Here is a 21,567-nt window from a genome sequence, read left to right on the forward strand (position 1 = left end):
CCCAAACCTGAATAAAAGGGATCGAAAGGCCAGAGCAAAGCGGAGTCCTTCCTTGGGCTTCCGCCTGGCCCCCTATTCCCAAATTAGTATTTTCTTGTCTTGTCTCTTTCATTTGTGTGCGGCCTCCTCCAGAACCCGAACCCTGAACCTGAACCCTGAACCCCACGCGGGACGAGGGGGGTACACTCGCAACTGGCAGCCCAACGTGGGGTACTCGCAGCCTATATTTATTATTGCTCAAACATTATCAGTTTCCTGGGAGTCACTGACTGAAGTGGGCAGGGCTCATCTGAGCTTGGTTTCAAATTACAGAAACGCCTAATTTCACTTTAATAATGTAACCAAAATCTGAGCATGGCTAACACAGCCCTGCTTAGTGTGATACTGCCTGCATCACTCACCTATCTCGCTTTGCTACACATTTCCCTTGCTTAATTTAGCCATGGTAATCTCTCCTAAAATCCTTAAAGGTCACAGCCTCAAAAAAATACCCAGATGTGGTTCATTTTCTTTTTGACCAGTGTGCTAGCTGGAATATGTCCGCATGATGATTGAAGAGGCCAAGACTCACTTGTACATGCACAACTCATGTTTTGCTTTAATCACATCTGCAAACATTCCCTTGGCTAAAAGAAGTCAAATGGCTGAGCCCCAAGTTAAGAGATGGGAATTTTACTCCTCCTCTGCGGGGGTAACTGCAATCACATGGAAAAGGGTGTATGGACAGGGAGTGGTGACATTTCGGAGCCAGTAGTTTAATCAACTACATATGAATATTATGAGGGGAGGCCAGGATTTTAGAGAATAATTCCAGGAGTTTAACATGTGAATAGTAAGATTTATAAGTAGGCTGACCCTATAATTTATTATCAAAACTGGATACTTTGTGAGTGAAAGGGGAGGAATATTAATAAATTTATTGGAATCACTGGCATAAACTAGGGCTGTGCTTGGCAAATGAGAATGCATGGTTATGCTAGTCAGAAGAAGAAAAAAAAAGATAGAGATAGTAAGGAGAAACTGTTAATAAAATATAGTGGGATAAAATTCACCTGATATGAAGAATGACTTTGATAATCTTTTTGAAGTTTCAGTGATGCAAAAGACAATAAACATTAACAAAGGACAAAAATGTGACTAATAAATCAATTTAGTAGAAATACTTTGAATTATGGATATCTCATGAAGAATGTATGTACTTTAGAAAGTCTGTGGAAAATCTGCAAAATATCTCGTACTGAATTTCATCAATAAATTCATAAAACTAATCTTTATAAATTCCTTAAAAGTTAACATTTTTAGGTCCCATATTTGTCATTATCCCAAAACTAGTAATTTGATGACTGAAAAACTATAACTACTTTTGAATTTAGAAACAGTTCTATAATGACCCAGAACTACAAGAAAATGCAATGGGAAATTGAAAAACCATACAGGGAACATAGGGGTACATCTATCCTTTCTAATTGGTGTTTCTGGTTTCTTGGGATATAGTCCTAGAAGTGGGATTACTGGGTCAAATGGGAGTTCCATTTTTAACTTTCTGAGGAAACTCCATACTGTCTTCCTCAGTGGCTGCACCAGTCTGCATTCCCACCAGCAGTGCATGAGGGTTCCTTTTTCTCTGCATCCTTACCAGCACTTGTCATTTGTTGATTTGTTGATAATAGCCATTCAGACAGGTGTAAGATGGTATCTCATTGTTGTTTTGATTGCATCTCTCTGATGGTTAGTGACTTTGAGCATGTTTGCATATGTTGCTTGGCCTTCTGTATGTCCTCTTTCGAAAAGTGTCTACTTAGGTCCTTTTCCCATTTTTTTATCTTCCTTTTGTTAAGTTGTATGAGTTCTCTGTAAATTTTGGAGATTAAACCCTTATCTGAAATATCATTGGCAAATATGTTCTCCCATGCAGTGGGCTTTCTTGTTGTTTTGTTGATGCTTTATTTTGCTGTGCAGAAGCTTTTTATTTTGATGTAGTCCCATTTGTTCATTTTTTTTGCATGTATCTGACCAAATTTCCCAGCACCATTTATTGAAGAGACTGTCTTGACTCCATTGTATGCTCTTGCCTACTTTGTCAAATATTAATTGAGCATAATGGCTTGGGTTGATTTCTGTGTTCTCTGTTCTTTTCCATTGGTCTATATGTCTGTTTTTGTGCCAGTACCAGGCAGTTTTGTGAACCCTGGCTTGGTAATATAGCTTGATATCTGGCATTGTGATCCCTCCAACTTTGTTCTTCTTTCTCAGGATTGCTGTGGCTATTTGGGGTCTTTTTTTATTCCAGATGAATTTTTGGAGAGTTTGTTCTAGATCTTTGAAATATGCCATTGGTATTTTAATGGGGATTGCATTGAATCTATAGATTGGTTTGGGTAATATGGACATTTTAATGATGTTGATTCTACCAATCCATAAACATGGTATGTTATTCCATTTGTTTATGTCTTCCTCAATTTATTTTTTCAATGTCCTGTAGTTTCACCTATGTTCATAGAAGCACAATTTACAATAGCTAAGATTTGGAAACAACCTAAGTGCATATCAGCAGGTGAGTGGTGTGGAGAGCGGCTACAGTGTTTGGACAGGTTCAAACCTCGGACTAATGAGAGGGCATAGTCCTCCCATTGCTATGTGCAAGTCCCAGCTTGGAGGGCAGAGCCTTCCCAGCACAATTATAGCTAACAGCTATAGTTGTAAGCATGAACCTATGGTCTGAACATATGCCATAGGTGGCTGAGTGATGTGGGCTTGATAGAGTTCAGGTGCATGTAATTGAGTAGATTTGAAACCCACGAGAATGTTGTAAACATCTTGACCACACCCTTACTTTGCCTCATGGAATCTGGCTATAAAATAAAGAGACGGCTTACAGGCCATGGCACTGTCTCTTTCCATCAGAGAGGGCAGCATCCCACCCAGCCTCAGATTTCTTCTCTTGTCTGTCTTTTCTAACTCCTTCACCACCCCCACTCAGGTTCACCCTTGGCCATGCTGGCGTGGCACAGCATGGATTAAAAAACTATGGTACAGCTACACAATGGAATACTACGCCACTATAAAAAAGAAGGAACTTTTACCATTTACAACAGCATGGATGGAACTGTAAAGCATTATGCTAAGCGAAATAAGCCAGTCAGGGAAAGATAAATATCACATGATCTCACTCATATGTGGGATATAATGGTCAACATAATTTGATGAACAAAAATAGATCCAGAGACAAATGGCAGGGAAGGTGTGTGTGTGTGGCGGGGGTGGGGGGCGTGGGGGGGAGGGTTGAAGAGCAACCAAAGGACTTGTATGCATGCATATTAGCATAACCAATGGACACAGACACTAGGGTGGTGAGGGCTTGCCTGGGGTGGGAATGGTTTGGAGGGGTCAATTGGGGAAAAAGGAGACATATGTAAAACTTAAGACAAAAAAAACATACAGAGAGCAAAATACATTAAAACACTTCATATCAAAACCTATCGGATTATGGGATGAAATTTATGTACTGACATACCATCACTATAAATAAAAAGAATGCCCAAATTTAAGAGGTTTAATTTTTATAAAATTTGACAATGAGCAACAAAATTGAACAACAAAATACAATAAAGGGGTGAATTTAATAATGATAGAATAAAAGTTAAAATAAATTATTTAAAAATAAAGAAGTCAATGGGATCCCAACTCACAACATTATGTAACATTTTCTCGAGTTTTCAGGAACTATAGGAACACAGGAAATGAATAAGCATATAAATTTTAGAAAAAGGAGATAAAACTATGTTTTCTTGTCATGGTATGACTTATACTTAAAAATCACCATATTCCCTCCCATACTATTGAGACGAGCAAAATAAATTGATAAAAGTGACCTTTGAGACAGTATGGAGGGACCTGGAGAGTATTATGCTAAGCGAAATAAGCCAGTCAGAGAGACAAGTATCACATGATCTCACTTATATGTGGAATCTAATGAACAAAATAAACAGGTGAACAAAATAGATCCAGAGACATAGAAGCATGGAAGAGACTGAGGATCTCAGAGGGAAGGCAGGGGTGGGTGGGCGGCAAGAGAGATTAACTAGAGAATTTATACGCATGTATGCATAACCCATGGGCACAGACAATAGTGTGGTGAAGGCCTGGGGTGGAGGGGGTCAATGGGGAAAAACAGGGGACATCTGTAATACTTTCAATAATAAAGATGAAAAACATTGATTCTTTAAAACAACAAATAATAAGTATGTCTAACAAGGTTTATAACATTCCAAAATAAAATATGCGATAAAAAGGGACAAATTGTAGGAGGGTGCAAATAGTGTTTTTAGTTTTCAGCAACATGCTCTTAAGAAATATATTTTTTTATAACAGACCTTCTGCATGTAATATTTCTGAGTCCATTCATTATCACTATTGGCTGATTTTATCCTCATATTTACTAGTTTGGCAAAGTATAGAAATGTAGGTACATAATAATTTTCTGTCTTTTAAAAAACACTAAGCTAGTCTTTTGATCAGAAAAAGTCTGATCTCTATGTAAATCTTACATTTTTGATAACTTGTTTATTTCATTTAAAAAAATTTATAACTTCTTTATCTGGTAAGTATTGATATTTCCTTCCTCTCTCTCACACACTAATTCATGTCATAATGACAGCATATGAAAATACCTAGAAGATTACTTGTTTACATCTCTACTATTATCTCTTCTTAGTAGCTGAAGTTTAATAATTTAGCTACTTCCCACTATTATCTCCTCTACAGAGGCAGAAGTTTAATAACTTAGCCAAGCAATACATTTTATTTTCATTAAGATTAAACTTCCAGCACAGCATTTTATATATATCCTTGTGGCCACAAGGAAAGAATTGACACAACTTGCTTTCAAATGTTTAATAATATATGTCACATATCACTTAAACATTTGAAAGCAAGTTTTTTCAATTCTTTTATGTTACCATAATGGAATAAAATCTGAATTCGTATATCTATTACTCACTTCTTCATAGTAATGCAAGCATATATGAATGTTCACAGTATGATGGTGACACAGATGAATGACATTTTATTGGGCATTTAAGAGAGAGAATATGAAAATGCTTGATAGAGTAGAAGGTGGTTGAATGCCTTGTCTTCTGAGTTTCTACTTTTAAGTCAGATATAGCAAGAAGACAGGGCGGGTATTGTGGGTCAAAATTATAGTAACTGCAAAAAGGAAGGGAAAGTACACAGACAGAAAGTACACGAAATTAAAATGGAATACAGACTAAATTTAGAAGTATGTCAGGACAAGAGATAGAATAGTTGAAATAGACTATATTTTGTAAAGTACGCTAAGTAGAAGCAGTTGCAACCACTGGTAATGACCAGCACAGTTTCTTTGTATCTATTTATCAGGTACTGCTAGAGGCCAACTCAATGTCTGTTTTGCTATTCTTCTTTAAAGATAAAATCCTAATTATTTCTTTTTTCCCGGAGTGTTTAGCTGAAAGGATATTCCCAAACGAATTTCCCACTACACACTAGAGGTGGCGAGCCTGCCACCAAGGTACATGCCTTTGACTAGAATCGAACCCGGGACCCTTCAGTCCATGGGCCAATCCTATCTCCACTGAGCCAAACCAACTAGGGCAAGGCACTGACATATTTTAAGTTGCGGATTCATATAATCACATTTATGGTTTAGAAAGATCACTCCAGCTGCACCAAATGTCCAGAGTATCAATTTATACTGTAGAAATTATACAAATAATATATTACCCTATGCTTAAGAAAACACACAGTTTTCAAAATAAATGGAAGCAAGATTGGAACATTTCCGTATATCCTAGCTATTGACCAAACTTCAGAAATTTCAACAGATTCATTAAATGAAATCTTAAAATGTATTTAAGATTTATTTTACTACTGAGTAGGTTATGCTTGACTGGAATAATTCTATCTGCCATTCCAGACCTATAGGCACTTGTTTATGTATCCATTTTCTCTGCTCATGAGAGAATATGAGGGGAATGGGTTAAAGGATGTAGACATAGGAAATGTCATTTAATCGGTGTCTTCCTGAGAAGCTAAAATAAAATAATAGGGAATCTTTACACATGTGACCTCATTGAGGTAGTCAGGAAAATACTTTAAAATTGTAGGTCTTACTTGCTAGAACTGTACCACTATGCTCTGGTATCATACACAGAGAACAAGCAAACTGTAAGAGAAAAATATCAAGTGGCTACCGAATGAACTTGGATTCTAGCACCATTTGTTATTGTACCATCACTGAATGTATGGGCTATGGACTCATGGAGCCCCACATATGAAACTTACCTTTGTCATAGACTAAATATATTACCTAGTAAAATATGTTAATTATAATCTCTATAATAAAGAGCCAGGGTGTAACGACCAATCACGACCAAAGGCTGACCATTTGGAAGGCAACACTGGGTTGCCATGGTGACCCAGCACTGATTACTGAGGCTGCAGGCCCAGTGACCCAGCATTGACTGCTGAGGGGGCTTTGAATCAGGCCTGGAAAGAGACCTGAAGAGAGAAGCAGGGGCTGATCTGTAGCATCTGTGGCAGCTTTTGAACAGCACTTGCCTCTCTCTTTCCCTCAGAGCCTGGCCAGAAGCCCTGCCTCCATTTCTCTTCGAGCCTCCACCAGGGCTGCTGATCAGCCCTGCCTTTCTGATCAGGCCCTATTGATAGGCTGAGAGACGCTGATTGGCATAGAAAGTGGCCAATCAGAACCAAATCTGGGTCAACTGTGAGGAGGCAGTGGCTGTGTAGGAGACAAAGCTTTTGACGCTGACTGGCCAATCAGAACCAAATCTGGGTTAACTGTGAGGAACCAATAGCTGCCTAGGAGGTGGAGCTTTTGACACTGACTGGCATAGAAACTGACCAATTAGAACCAAATTGACCAACAGAGGAGGGCAGTTGGGGGTGAGATCAGTCCAGCAGGGGCGGGCAATTAGGGGTGATCAGGCAGGCAGAGGCAGTTAGGGGTGATCAGGCAGGCAGGCAGGTGAGTGGTTAGGAGCCAACGGTCCCAGATTGCAAGAGGGATGTCCGATCGGGCCTAAACCGGAAGTTGGACATCCCCCATTGAGAGAGGATGCAGGCTGGGCTGAGGAAACCGCCCCCTCCATGCACGAATTTCGTGCACCGGGTCACTAGTACACTTATAATTTCTCTCATTATAAGTAGGGGGTTATAATACATATGTGTAGGAATATTATGAGAATTAAATGAAATACTATGTGTAAAGTGGGTAGCTCAAGTATCTGGGCCATAGTAATCATTCAATTTAATGGCAGTTTCCATTAATAGTATGCTTATTACCATTATCATTATATCATTATTATTTCCTCTCATTAGGAGAGAAAACAACTCATTTAAATGGAAATGGCTCCTGATATTGATTTCCTTTACTGTGTGCTTGACACCTTGTCCAATCTTAATTGTACATAAGAGAATTTGGCTGCAATGATCTATTTTAATCTGGTTTTAATTCTGAGAAAACTTGTTCATGGATTTCTGGGCCCTCTGCCTGCCTACACAACTAATTGTATATTTAGGAAAGGCAAACTGATTTTAACAGTAAATTGAGGTAAATAAAAAGTCTGGAGATAACTGCATGCAGAAACTTATATAATGCATTTCAAAGCTATCATCAATGGTATATTGAGTTACACATAAAATTATTTTTTAGTATTTGTAATGAAGATAATGCCATATTGAAAATATCTATTTTTTACAGGTTTGCTTAAACACAAATGAATTAAAAGTTTTATTATAGAGCCATTTAATTGACCAAAAGCACTGATTTCTAGAATGTGATCCAGACCTCCACTTTTAGGCAATACCTTAAATTCATGAACAAATATTTTTATTTCTATAAAGCACATTTTTTTTTTGTTTTAGCATATGACAAAATCAAGTTTGAAAAACATCTTCTTGTGAAAATACAAAGTAAATCTGCTAATTTATTTGAATCTTTGTGGAAAATAATTGCAATATTTAACTAAAAATGTTATTTTTTGCAAGATATTATCATGCAGGTTTTAACCTGAAACAAAAAACTTGGTAACAAAATACACATTATGTGCAAGTGAAAGAAGTTTGAGAAGATCTGTTTTAAAGGTGTGTTTGTATCAATGAGAGCTTTCCAGGCAAAGGAGCCCACATGCTAATCAATCATCTTTAAGAAAAGTCTCATCATATTAACATTTGGACACTACTGAACTGATGTTTTTTGTTATTGCTTTGTGTTACTGAGATTTTTTTAAATGTTTATTTTTTTGTAAGTGAGACCAGAGGTTTTCTTCACTAGAAATAGAACGATAGTCAGGTATTTCATGCTGTGACAGAATATGCTTGTTCTTTCCTCTCTCGTTCTAAAAGGGACATGCACCACAATCAGCAATTCTAAGAACTGGGAAGGGAGAAAGAACATGAGGATCTTTATGACAATTAGTAGGAAACAGAATATTTGAAGAGACAGTGATTTTGCAATCATTTAGGATAATGACATGGGGCACTGGTTCTGGAATGCCATATACCTTCCATCCTGCCCACCTACTCAGATTGACAGAGGGCTTCATGGAGGAAGACTGGACGGTTGCATTCAGACTTCACAAGAAAGAGTACAAGGATTACTTGGAGATGGGAATAGTGACCTTGTATGGTTACCAAATTGGCCACCCTGTCCTGGAGGATTTGTACATAGAGAAATAATTGGCATAGCTGATGGGAGACCCAAATCTGCTGTGTGGGCTGGCAGATTAGCGACCAAGGAGAGCTAATGGTACCAATGAAGTCTGAACGCAGTCCTGCCAGAGGAGTCTCCTTTGCTGTGGAATGAATATTTTTATGTTCCACTGAGGCCTTCAATTGATTGGATGAAGCTCACCCACTTTATAGAGGGCAATATGCTTTACCCCAAATTCACTAATTTAAATGTTAATCTCATCTAAAACAACCTCCACATTGACACATAAAAGTAATAATCTCAATGCCCAAGAAATATTTCAGGACTGATGTATTTGTAGGTATAAAATACTTATATATTCAACATTTTCATTCTCTAATGCAGTGATTTTCAAACTTCTTTATTTCATGACACACATAAACTAATTACTAATAGTATGTGGCACATGAAAACCATATTGTATTTTTTTGACTATCTGACAAGAAAAGTAGGTATAATTTAGAATCTCTCATAAGCAAACAGCTACTATTGTGTTGGCTGTTATCTTTTGTTTGTTAATCCTCACCCTAGGATATTTTTCTATTTATTTTTAGAGAGAGTGGAAAAGAGAGGAAAAGAAAGAGAGCAATATCGATGTGCGAGAAACACATCGATTGGTTGCTTCCTGCACAGGCCCTGGAAGGAGGCTGCAACCAAGGTACATGCCCTTGACCAGAATCAAACCCAAGGCCCTTTGGTCCACAGGCTGACGCTCTATCCACGGAGCCAAACTGGCTTTAATTTGACAACCTAAGGAAAAAGAGGTCAGCATCCCTTACTAAACTGGTAACTATGTTTTAAAAATTCTTGCAGCATACCAGTTGAAAATTGCTGCTCTAATGCATTATTATTGCTACGAATTGCACTTAAATCAACATGTGAATTAATGCTTATGATTGGAAATAATATTTTAAAATTAATAAATAGCAATTTCAAAATGTATTTTTTTATTTTGTTTTGTTTTAAAATTTTTATTTATTTATTATCTAAAGTTTTACATATGTCTCCTTTTTCCCCTCTTGACCCCCTCCTCCCCAACAGCCATTCCCACCCCGGGCAAGCTCCCACCGCCCCTGTGTCTGCGTCCATTGGTTATGCCCGTGGTCGGCAAACTGCGGCTCATGAGCCAATGCGGCTCTTTGGCCCCTTGAGTGTGGCTCTTCCACAAAATACCACGGCCTGGGCAAGTCTATTTTGAAGAAGTGGCATTAGAAGAAGTTTAAGTTTAAAAAATTTGGCTCTCAAAAGAAATTTCAATCGTTGTACTGTTGATATTTGGCTCTGTTGACTAATGAGTTTGCCGACCACTGGGTTATGCTAATATGCATGCATACAAGTCCTTTAGTTGCTCTCTAGCCACGCCCCTCTCCCCTGCCATTTGTCTCTGGATCTATTCTTGTTCATCAAATTATGTTGATCATTATATCCCACATATGAGTGAGATCATGTGATATTATCTTTCTCCGACTGGCTTATTTCACTTAGCATAATGCTCTCCAGTTCCATCCATGAGTTGCAAATGGTAAATGTTCCTTCTTTTTTATAGCGGCATAGTATTCCATTGTGTACCATAGTTTTCTAATCCACTCATCTGCTGATGGGCACTTAGGCTGTTTCCAAATCTTAGCTATTGTAAATTGTCCTGTTGTGAACACAGGGGTGCATGTATTCTTTCTGATTGGTGTTTCTAGTTTCTTGGGATATATTCCTAGGAGTGGGATCACTGGGTCAAATGGGAGTTCCATTTTTAATTTTTTGAGGAAACTCCATATTTTTCTCCACAGTGGCTATACCAGTCTGCATTTCCACCAGCAGTGCATGAGGGTTCCTTTTTCTACGCATCCTCACTAGCACTTGTCATTTGTTAATTTGTTGATGATAGACATTCTGACAGGTGTGAGATGGTATCTCATTTTTGTTTTGATTTGCATTTCTCGGATGATTAGTGACTTTGAGCATGTTTTCATATATCTCTTGGCCTTCTGTATGTCCTCTTTCAAAAAGTGTCTATTTAGGTCCTTTCCCCATTTTTGATTGGATCGTTTATCTTCCTTTTGTTAGGTTGTATGAGTTCTCTGTAAATTTTGGAGATTAAACACTTATCTGAAATATCATTGGCAAATATGTTCTCCCATGCAATGGGCTTTCTTGTTGTTTTGTTGATGCTTTATTTTGCTGTGCAGAAGCTTTTTCTTAAAAATATATTTTCTTTCAATAGGTAACAACAATGGCACAGCATTCAAATGCTAATTATTTCTATATAAATCTCAGAAGACTTTATAATTCCTTCATAAAAAAGATGTAATTAGTCCATTTTAGAAGCTCTTTAAGTAATTATTTTTAAATCAAAAGGTTTTTCATTTACCAACCACTCTTCAGCACAATATTTCAAAATTATGCAAATTCAAAAGGTTAACAGACATTAAGCATCTTTAGCAACTTTCATACTAGGATCTTTACAACCTTATTTATAACATATTCCCAAATACATTTGTCATTTTTCTCAAAGGATTTCATGGTTCATATCTGATTATGTTGAAATTTCAATTAGGAGAAGCTATTCATGAAAACACTGATATTTTTGTAAAAAGAAATTGAAGGTCATTCTGAGAAGTTTCTTCCTTTATGTACTCACAAATAATTTGAAGTAAGGTTTTAATTTCCCCAAAACAAGTATACCACTTTGAGCTATAGGAAAAGAGTCATGTTTATGCAAGAAATACTCTGAATGTGTTCTATGACATTATATAATCTTCCTTTTAAATTATTAATTTTGAATTAATGATAAAATGTACAATTCATTTAATTTGATTATATAAATATCTGGCATCATTATATATATATCTATCTATATATCTATATCTAACCTATATCTATATCTATATCTATATCAGTGATTTGGGATGTAATACATCTAATAACACACACACACATAATGTAGAAGTTGAGGTTGTAATACCTAGTACAGTACAGAGGAGAGACAATTTAGGTCAGAACAACAAGAAAACTGAATTGGTGGTACTCATAAAAGCTTACAAGAATTTAAGGAAAGAGGCTGGTCATGAAGAAAAAAATATCACAGTGTGAGCTATAAATTTGGACAGATAGGTTTCTGAGGAAAGCATCAGATGCTGTTTCTTTCAAATTATTTTAAAATGTGATACCCCCTTTTTTTTTAAAGAGAAAAGTGTGTTAAAAATTGTAGCACTACTAAAACAAAGAATAGAATACACCTCAAAGGTCTGCCACTGCTGTCAATCTATTTCCCCAAGGCACAAAACTGTTTCTTTCCATTTTCCTTACAATATGTTCTTATAATTTGACCATTCAATTGTTATGATTCCCCAGAAAAAGATACTCCAACACCTCATATAATAAATTGATAGCTCTTGCTGTCAAGTGTCCACTAGAACCAAGGAAAATGATGCCTCCTTGATTATCTTTTTTCCATTGAGATCAAAGTCCATTAAAGACATCACAAGATCGGTTCAAGGTAGAGAAAGCCAAGGGCAGAGTAAGTCAGCAGCAAAACCGGGATAAAATGTATACATTTTTACAATCAGGACCATATGATAGCCACAAGCATTCACAAGCATACCTTCCTATTCCAAAATGAATTCAGTGCTTCATGTCCTTCCCTCCCACACTCTTTTCCTCCCTCTTCCTTCTTTCCTTCCTTCCTTCCTTCCTTCCTTCCTTCCTTCCTTCCTTCCTTCCTTCCTTCCTTCCTTCCTTCCTTCCTTCTCTGTCTTTATTCTCTATTTTTCACAATAAAACTATCATCAGTTTCCATCTGACCATTACCATGTTAATTTAAAAATTCCTTTATTTTTATTTTCTTTTAAGCATTATATTCTTTATTAATTAATAATAAAAACTCACATAGGTAGTTTTATGCATATTCTGAACACAGATTTGTTATTGAAGCTATAATTATTAGTTATTTTTACTTTTTAAGTGAAAGCTCCATGTTTGGAGACATAAACAGTCTTAAAAAGGTACACATAGTTTTTAATGATTGAAATCCTATTTTCAGGTCCTTTAATACCATCAAAGGACAGCTAGTATATAAATGATCTCTAGTATACATTACTCAATGACCAATGTTAATTTCTATTGCATTTGGTATCTCAAGCTTATTATTACTGCTGCCTAGAGAATGAATGAAGAAAATAGCATTCAGAATTAACATGGCATTTCAAAAATTCTGCTTTTAGTCCAAAGTCATCCCTAGAAAATTTAGGGATGGTTCTATAGCTCAATTAAACAATAAGATAGAAAAACAGCCCAGCTGGAGTGGCTCAGTGGATTGAGCATCGTCCCAAGGACCAAGATGTCCCAGGTTCAATTCCCAGTCAGGGCACATGCCTAGGCTGTGAACTTGATCGCTAGTAGGTGACATGCAGAAGGCAGCAGATTACTGTGTCTCTCTCACTTACATTTCTATCTCTCTCTCCCTCTCCCTTCCCCTCTAAAATCAATACAAAATATTTAAAGTTATAATTCAGTAGTGTTTAATGTAGTCACAATGTTATACAAACACCAGCTCTCTCTAGCTTTAAAACTTTTCCATCATCCCATAAAAATACCTCATACCCTTAATTATTAGTAATTATACCCTCCCATGCCCCACTCACTCTACCCCTAGTAATTTATAATCTGTTTTCTGTTTCCCATTAGCCAATTCTGAAAATACTAATAGCCCTGTGCACGAATCTGTGTGCCAGTAGGTCTCTGCTGCCCTCCTGTAGCTCTCCACCAGCTGCCCCCCCCTCCTGTAGCTTCCCCCCCCATCCTCTCTCCCTCCCCCGCCTCATAGCTTGCTGCCCTGCCCTGCCCCCTCCTGTAGCTCTCCGCCATCCGCTTGTAGTTCGCTGCTCCACCCTCCTGCAGATCCATGATCCTGTCGTTACACAGTCGTTCATTACGCCTCACGGCGTGACGGATAATTAGCATATTCCTCTCTGATTATATAGGCTAGAAGAGAAATGTACATACAATATGCAACATTTTATGTTGGGATTCTTTCCTAGACATGTTTCAAAATTCATCCAAGTTGTAGCATTTACCAGTATTTTTTTTTCCTTTTTATAGCTTATTATATTCCATTGTGTATATATATCATATTGATTTATCTATTTACCTGTTTTGGATATTTGGGTTATTTCTACTTTAGCTACTATGAGTCATGCTGCTATATACATTCATAAACCAGTTTCTGCGTAGACACACGTTTATTTCTTTTAGGTATATACCTAGGAGTGTATATACCTAAATTGCTGAATATTCTGTTTAACTTTTTAAGGAACTGCCAAATCATTTTCCATAGTGGCCACACTATTTTACAGTCTCATCTGCAATGTATGGGAGTTTCTATTTCTCCAAATAGCATTCAGAATTAACATTGCATTGTCTATTGGGATAATGATGTTAATTTATCTTTTCTCGATTGAAGCCAACTATTTGTGTGAAGTGGTGTTTAATTGCAGCTTTGACTTTACTTCCTTAATGACCAAGAATTATGAATGTCTTTTCATGGGCTTGATGACCACTTGTATATCTTCTTTGGAGAAATGTCTATTCAATTCCTTTAAACATGTCTTAATTAATTTGTTTATCTTTTTGTTGAAATATAAGAACTCTTCTTGATAGATTCTAGACATTAAACTTTTTTAGCTATATGATCTGAAAACATTTTCTTCACTTCTGTAGGTTTTCTTTCCAAATTTTAAAAAATTCAGTATTATTTTATATTAATTTCAGGTGTACAGCTAGTGTTTAGACACTTACATAATTTACAAAGTGCTCCCCTAATGTTTCCAATACCCTCCTGGCACCATACCTAGTTATTACAATACTAGAGGCTCAGTGCATGAAATTCATGCACTCAGGGGGGTCCCTCAGCCCAGCCTGTGCCCTCTTGCAGTCTGGGAGCCCTTGGGGAATGTTTGACTGATGGTGTAGGCCTGATGTCAGTCGGACATCCTTAGCTTTGCTGTGGAGGCAGGAGAGGCTCCCGCCACCACTGCTGCATTCGCCAGCTGTGAGCTCTGGCTCAGGGCTTCTGGCTAAGCAGTGCTCCCCCTGTGGGAGCACACTGACCACTGCATTGAGAATCTGCCCCTTGGAGGTCAGTGCACATCATAGCGACTGGTCATTCCGATGTTCAGTCAATTTGCATATTAGCCTTTTATTATAAAAGATTATTAGCTATATTTTCTATGCTCTACTTTACATCCTCAAGACTATTTTGTAACTATCAATCCATACTTCTCATGTTCTTCATCTTTTTCACTAGTCCCCCAATACCCCTCACCTCTGCCAACCATCAGTCTGTTTCTGTATCTCTGAGTCTGTTTTGTTTTGTTTACTCATTTATTTTGTTCTTTAGATTCCACATATAGTGAAATCAAATGGTATTTTTCTTTATCTGTTTGAGTTATTTCACTTAGCACAATACTCTCTAGCTCTGTTCATATTGTTGCAAATGGTAAGATTTCATTTGTTGCTGTTTTAGATGGATAATATTCCATTGTATATATGAAACAGCTTTTTCATCCAAGCATCTACTGATGGGCATTTGGGTTGCTTCCATATCTTGGCTATTCTAAGTAACACTGTAATGGACATAAGGTGTACATATACCCTTTTGAATTAGTGCTTTGCATATCTCCAGATATACACCCAGAAATTAAATTGTTGGGTCATAATGCAGTTCCATTTTTAATTTTTTTGAGGAACTACATACTGACAATGTCCTTTGATACATAAAGTTATTAGATTTTTGAAGTTTAACTTATCTATTTTTTTTCTTTGTGCTTTTGCTTTTGATGTTGAATCTGGGACTGTATTGCCAAGCTCCAGGTAATGAAGAGTAACCCTATTTTTTTCTAATAGTTTCATAGTTTTAGTTTTAATATCTAGGTTGTTTATCTATTTTGAGTTAATTTTTGTATATCATGCAGATAGGTGGCTTGATAGGAGAAAAGGATGTGGCTAATGCAGAATCTCTCTTTTTACATCATTGGTATACATGCATTCATCATTCCTGACAAGAAATCTATAATTAATGTCTTCACTTCTTTAGTAGAATTCTCACATGTTTCTGTCAACAAAATTACAAAAGTTTCATACATTTTCTTTTACAATCATTGTTTGTTTTGGGACCCTGTTTTGCTATTTGCTGTTATAGGAAAAATTGACTGAAATAGTGTGTAAATATGTGATATTCTGACATATTCTCTAAGAAAAAGTAGATTATTAGGAGAAAAACTATTATTCCTTTTTTGCATTACATGTATAGGTATGTGCTTACACACACACACCTTCATATACTCTAGATTACCTTACAAATAATGTCAACATTTACTATTTCAAATGTAGAAAGAACGGGAGACAGAGCAGGGATGGGTTACAGTAAGATGAGTAAAGGGGGTGAGGAACTTACCTCAGAGGAAAAATATAAGTATGCAACCCCAAAACTCAGTACCCAAGGTAAATATTTAATGCATATTTTAAAATCAAAATTAATGCAAAATAAGTCATGATGCACAAAATATCAAAATTTTAGATTCAGGCAGGATCAGCAACTATAACTTGATAAAACCTATTTGAGCCTGAGGCAAATGGAACATTCAGTGATACTGCATTAAAATATTTACCTCAATTACTGAGTATTTTGGTTTCTACCTTAAATTTTGTGCTCAAGGCAAGTGACTCACTCTCCTCATATTAATCTTGCTGGATCTAAATGTCTGTACTCCTGACAAATTGTGGGTGTCTAGGCCATGAAGTAGTAAAATTATTCTTTTATTTACTCAGCCAGAATTTTGCATTCAAGACTATTTATCTCCCCTAGCAACTACTGGTAAGGTTGTTGAATATTAAAATTTCATTTCTGAAGAAGTATATTTTATTAATCTCAGTAGGGAGTTTAATATGGATAACTGGGACAGAAACCTAGTGACATTCCACACTCTCAGCGTATGACTCCAAAATGAAAGGACAGATAAAAGGGTGAGAAAATGTTAACTGCTCTTGATAAGCACACAGCCAAGAGAATCTGGAGGCATTGACCAGAGAATGTAATAAATTAGAAAAGCACCAGAAACTGATGAATTTAGTTTCCCACCATCTACTGCGTCTTTGATTTCTATCTCTTTCTGTGTCTTTGTATCTCTGTTTCACACATATACAAACACACATACTCACACATAACCACAGAATTTTGAAGAGGTTATATTACATGCCCAATGATGTTCAAAGAATATGACAAAACACATCTATTAACCACCAAAATCGGTGAATGGTCTGAAAGACCCAGACAGAGAAACTTTTCTGGAAAAATGTGCATTATGATTAATCCATCTATCCATCATCCTTTATTTCTTCTACAAACATAATTTGGCACAGGACCAAGCCACTCTATAGCATGAAAATCAACTAGCATGTGAGAGGAAGCTAAAACGTAACATGAAATCACCTGAACTACATAGGAATGATATATCAACTGAAAGATGTAGGGAAGTATACAACTGATATAAGTTGCTATGGGAAATAGTATTTTGACTGTATACCAAAAGGCTAAGGATAAAAATACCTATACACATATACTAGCTACTAAATTTGTTTCTCACAGGGCTTTGGATCATCAATTCTGAAACAACTCTATGTGTATACCAGTGTACAAATAAGTAAACACATTGTAGCTAATAAGAGCCAGGTTTTTCACTTAGAATGAACCCTATGGTGTATAGAATTCAACATATCATATGAACTTATGGTATGTATGTATACATAGATATAGACATCAATCTATCCATATATTTATGTGTCTATATCTATATCTGTATATGTTGTGTGCATGTGTGAATCTATCTATATACCTAGCCATCCAGATACAAAAATAAATATGTATATATTTTAAGCTCTAGCCACTTAGAAAGCCTAGAAGCAAGGGCACTTTGGTAGTTATTTTTCTAAATACCAGATAATGATTTATAAATACTCTTTTTTAATAAAAGGAAGAAGGCCTTATTGAAGAAATAATTGATTTCAGGGCTGCAGCATACACAATGCAAGATGAGTCTGGAACATTGTGGCATGCCAGAGAGTAAAGAAATGCTAAACACAAGAATGAGCACAGTTCAAACGCTTACAGAAGCCACACTGAAATAGCACCTAATCGTCAAAACAATCACTTTGAAGACTATAGTAAGGAAAGATAGTTTTGGATTAGAAACCATGGAATGAAATAGTTATGAAACCAAAATGTGGTGGACAGATCCAAGTTCATTTTCTTGCAAAATCGATGAATGAATTCGATTCAAAAATGATTCGAGGAAGCAAAATTTAGGGGATTCCTAAAGCAGGCCAGTGTCCAGAACTTCCGTCCCATGTTGCAGCTGGGTGTAGTTCAGCATCCAAGCTAATGAAAGTCCATTAGTCCATGTGTGGGGGCCCACATGGCCATAAGCCACATGGGCACAAGGGAGCATGTCTCCTGTCTTAAGGAGAGCCAGGAACCCAGTTTGCCAGAGAGAGAAGAGAAATAGAGTGTGTGTTTCTTTGTCTAGGAGCAGATACATGCTTTGCTAGTTCCTGATTGGCCCTTTCAAAGAATTCTGCTTTAGTAACATCCTTGGAATTGTTTATATGCCTCACTGTCTTGTGATTGGTTATCTGCAAGCTGCCTGTTTTTTAAAGCTCACATCTCCCTCAAGTGTCCTTCTTTCGCCACCCAGCTGTGTTGCCTTAGTAACTTCCACCTAGCTGGGTTCCCCATTCTACTTCCTCTCCCCATGGTCCTGTCCCTGACTACCTGGCTTCCTTTTGTCTCCTCATATCCATGTACACCTAACGATATAAACTGATAATTGAACACATAAATAAAGGAAATAGAATAACCACAATGTAGAAAAAAGAGAGATAGGTAGAAAAAAAATCACTGCTAGAAAACTATAGGAAGTCGTCCTGATTTTTACTGATGTAATTATCCCATTAGCCATTTTGTGGTAGTCACTCTGGTTATTGTTCCATTCACTGTATTGTACATATTGACCAATGGCCTGGAATATTCTTTTTCTTCTCTTTGCTGAAATAATTTTCCTTCAGGTCCCAATATAAAAATCACACCCTGAATCATTAACATACAATCTGTTTTACTGTTTCTTTGGATGTGCCATATTTTTTCATGTAGAAAGTTGTAGGAAAGGCTAGATTCATCAGTTCAAATTCTCTGTATTTGTGTGTGTGTGCCGACAAGGCATTTATATAGTTGAGCCTTCCATGATCATGATGCATCCAGTCTGTTTAGTTGAGTGGGCTATCTCACAGAGTAGACAGGGTCAGAGACTATTCAGGGTGTGAAATAAATGATGGAAAAAATGGATTACATGGCAGTTAAACTGTACATGTGAATTCAGTAAGCATACCACACATTAAATGGGTTGTATTATTTGGTTAGTTCAGTCAAAACCTGGTCAACTCATTGCATTAATCAGTTATATTTGATGCCCTAATTGACTAGGATGCTAGGCCAATGGCCAAACAAATAATCCAGTGTAAACAATGTTTAAAACCTGTTCTCTCTCCAACTCCAGATATTTACAAATATACCTGAAATTGTAAAATATTTTATTTCCATGAAGAATTTGTAGATAGCTTGGCCTACAGGAAAAGCCATAATATACCATTCATAATGCACTTTACTATGCACTGTTCCATGCACTAGAGAGAACCAATTTATACTATTAAATGGATTTTGGTAATTAAGCAAAATTATTTGTAAATTTTATAATGAAATCTGAACTTTAAAACTTTTCTCATATACCTTTGTGTGTCTTTGTCATGTGTTCAATGAACTCAAGAATAAAACAGGCATTTAAAATAGATTGATGATAAATTCCAAAATGTTGTTGATACTGGTGTCTTATCCTAACATTTGAGCAATCAGAGCCCAAAGATATTAAGAAAGTGAAGTCACAGGTCTTCATCAAAGAAAATGTCCTAGAGAACATGTTGCTATCACCAACATCATGTCTTTGAACAGCCATAATTTCCTCACTTTTGTACTTCTCTAAAAATCACCGTGAAAAGTATGACTTTATGATGTTTTTTCATTTAACAGAGAAAAACAACAAACATATACAACTTTGTTTGCAAGCATATTTTTAAGGCTTAAGAAGATATGTTCCAGCATTGCTCCCAGAGGACTGTAGTAAGACATGTGAGATCGGTTAACAACTTTCATAATATCTATTGATAGTTGGCAGTATTGTATTAATTAAAAATTTGCATTAAATTAGAGGATGTCTATTGGGAAATGCCATATTTTCTCCCATATTTCTGTGCATATTTAATTAATAGGTTCTAATCTAGCATTTTCCCCATAATATAATAGTCTATTTTAAATGCTCTCTTTAAATACCTGAATAGTATAGCCAGAAGCAAAGCCTGTTCTCTTCGACCTGGAAATAGTTGTAGAGATTGTTTAGGTCCCCCTGACTTTAATTAGAGTGTAACTAGTTCCCAGAGGATCTAATGAAGTGCTCTTCACTATTTAATGGCTGCAAAGCCATAAGAATCAGTACTCAAGCTCTCCCCACCCTGGTCATGTATCCTTTCCACTAAACAAAATAATTTTCAGAAATGTTGTTTAAAAGATTTCTTCAGGTAAAACACAATAAACAGTTTTAGGGCAAGGGAAAGGCAAGTTTGTACCTCAAGGCAATGTTAGTCTCTGAGATAGTAGGGGAAATAATTGAAAATAAAAGACTAAAAGAATAATAGAACATTTTTTTTTTCATAAACTCTTTCTGTTGTTACTAGGTCTGGGAAGATAAGGTTTAATACCTTCCGTATGTGTGCTGATTCCATTTTATTGCTAACTGATTGCAAAAGCAAGGCTATTCTTTGTTTGCGAAAGAGTTTTTCTAAATAGAAAAATTGCTAGTCATTATAATCAATTCAGTAAATATATACCACATTGTGAGTGGGGTAGAATAAGAAAGCAACTGTGGATTAAGGAAAGAAGAAACTCTAAGTATGGAATTAGAGTCATTTTCTGTTTAAGGGAAAGTTATATTTACCTACTCGTGTATACATCTTGAGATATCTATGAGTTAGAATTGTACACATTTTCTATTAAATCTAATTTAGAGTGTGGATAGCACCCTAGTTTCCCAAATGTCAATAGAATTAATTATATGCAGAATTTTTAAACATAAATTTGAACATTTCTCCTTAATTTCCCTAACAATCAGAATTTCAATAAATATTATGAGCAGAGAATTAATCCAGAAACTATTGGAAGAGTAGGATCTTAGCTCCACCTCAGAACGTTACATATGGAATTGATTAACCAAGGGAGCTACAACTTCTGACACATTCAGAAAAGTGGAAAATAAGGATGCTACAACTAAACCACTGAGTTTGACATACTGTCCTGATAAATCAGAAGTGGCTGCCACCCCAAAACTCTAATTAAATACTAGTGAAGCTGGAAACTGTACTCTTTTTATAACTTGCTTGCTATAAAAAAACATAAAGAACAACAAACCAGCAAAAATCAGGAGAAAGGTGATTTCCTCCCAATTTTCCCCTTCAAAACACTCATATACATGCATCTAATTAAAAGAATTGATTTGCATCCAGGACATGCAAGAACATCTAGAAACAATATTTAGCTCTCTGCTTTTATAGTACAGAAAAGCACCCTAGCAGGTGATAGGAATGGATCCTGGTAGTCAACATACCTACCACAGCTTATTGCGAAGTACACAAGTACTTCAACAGGCCTGAAGTCTGGTTGCGATTTG

Source organism: Cnephaeus nilssonii (genome assembly GCF_951640355.1).
Source record: "Cnephaeus nilssonii genome assembly, chromosome: 1".
NCBI classification, from domain to species: Eukaryota; Metazoa; Chordata; class Mammalia; order Chiroptera; family Vespertilionidae; genus Cnephaeus; species Cnephaeus nilssonii.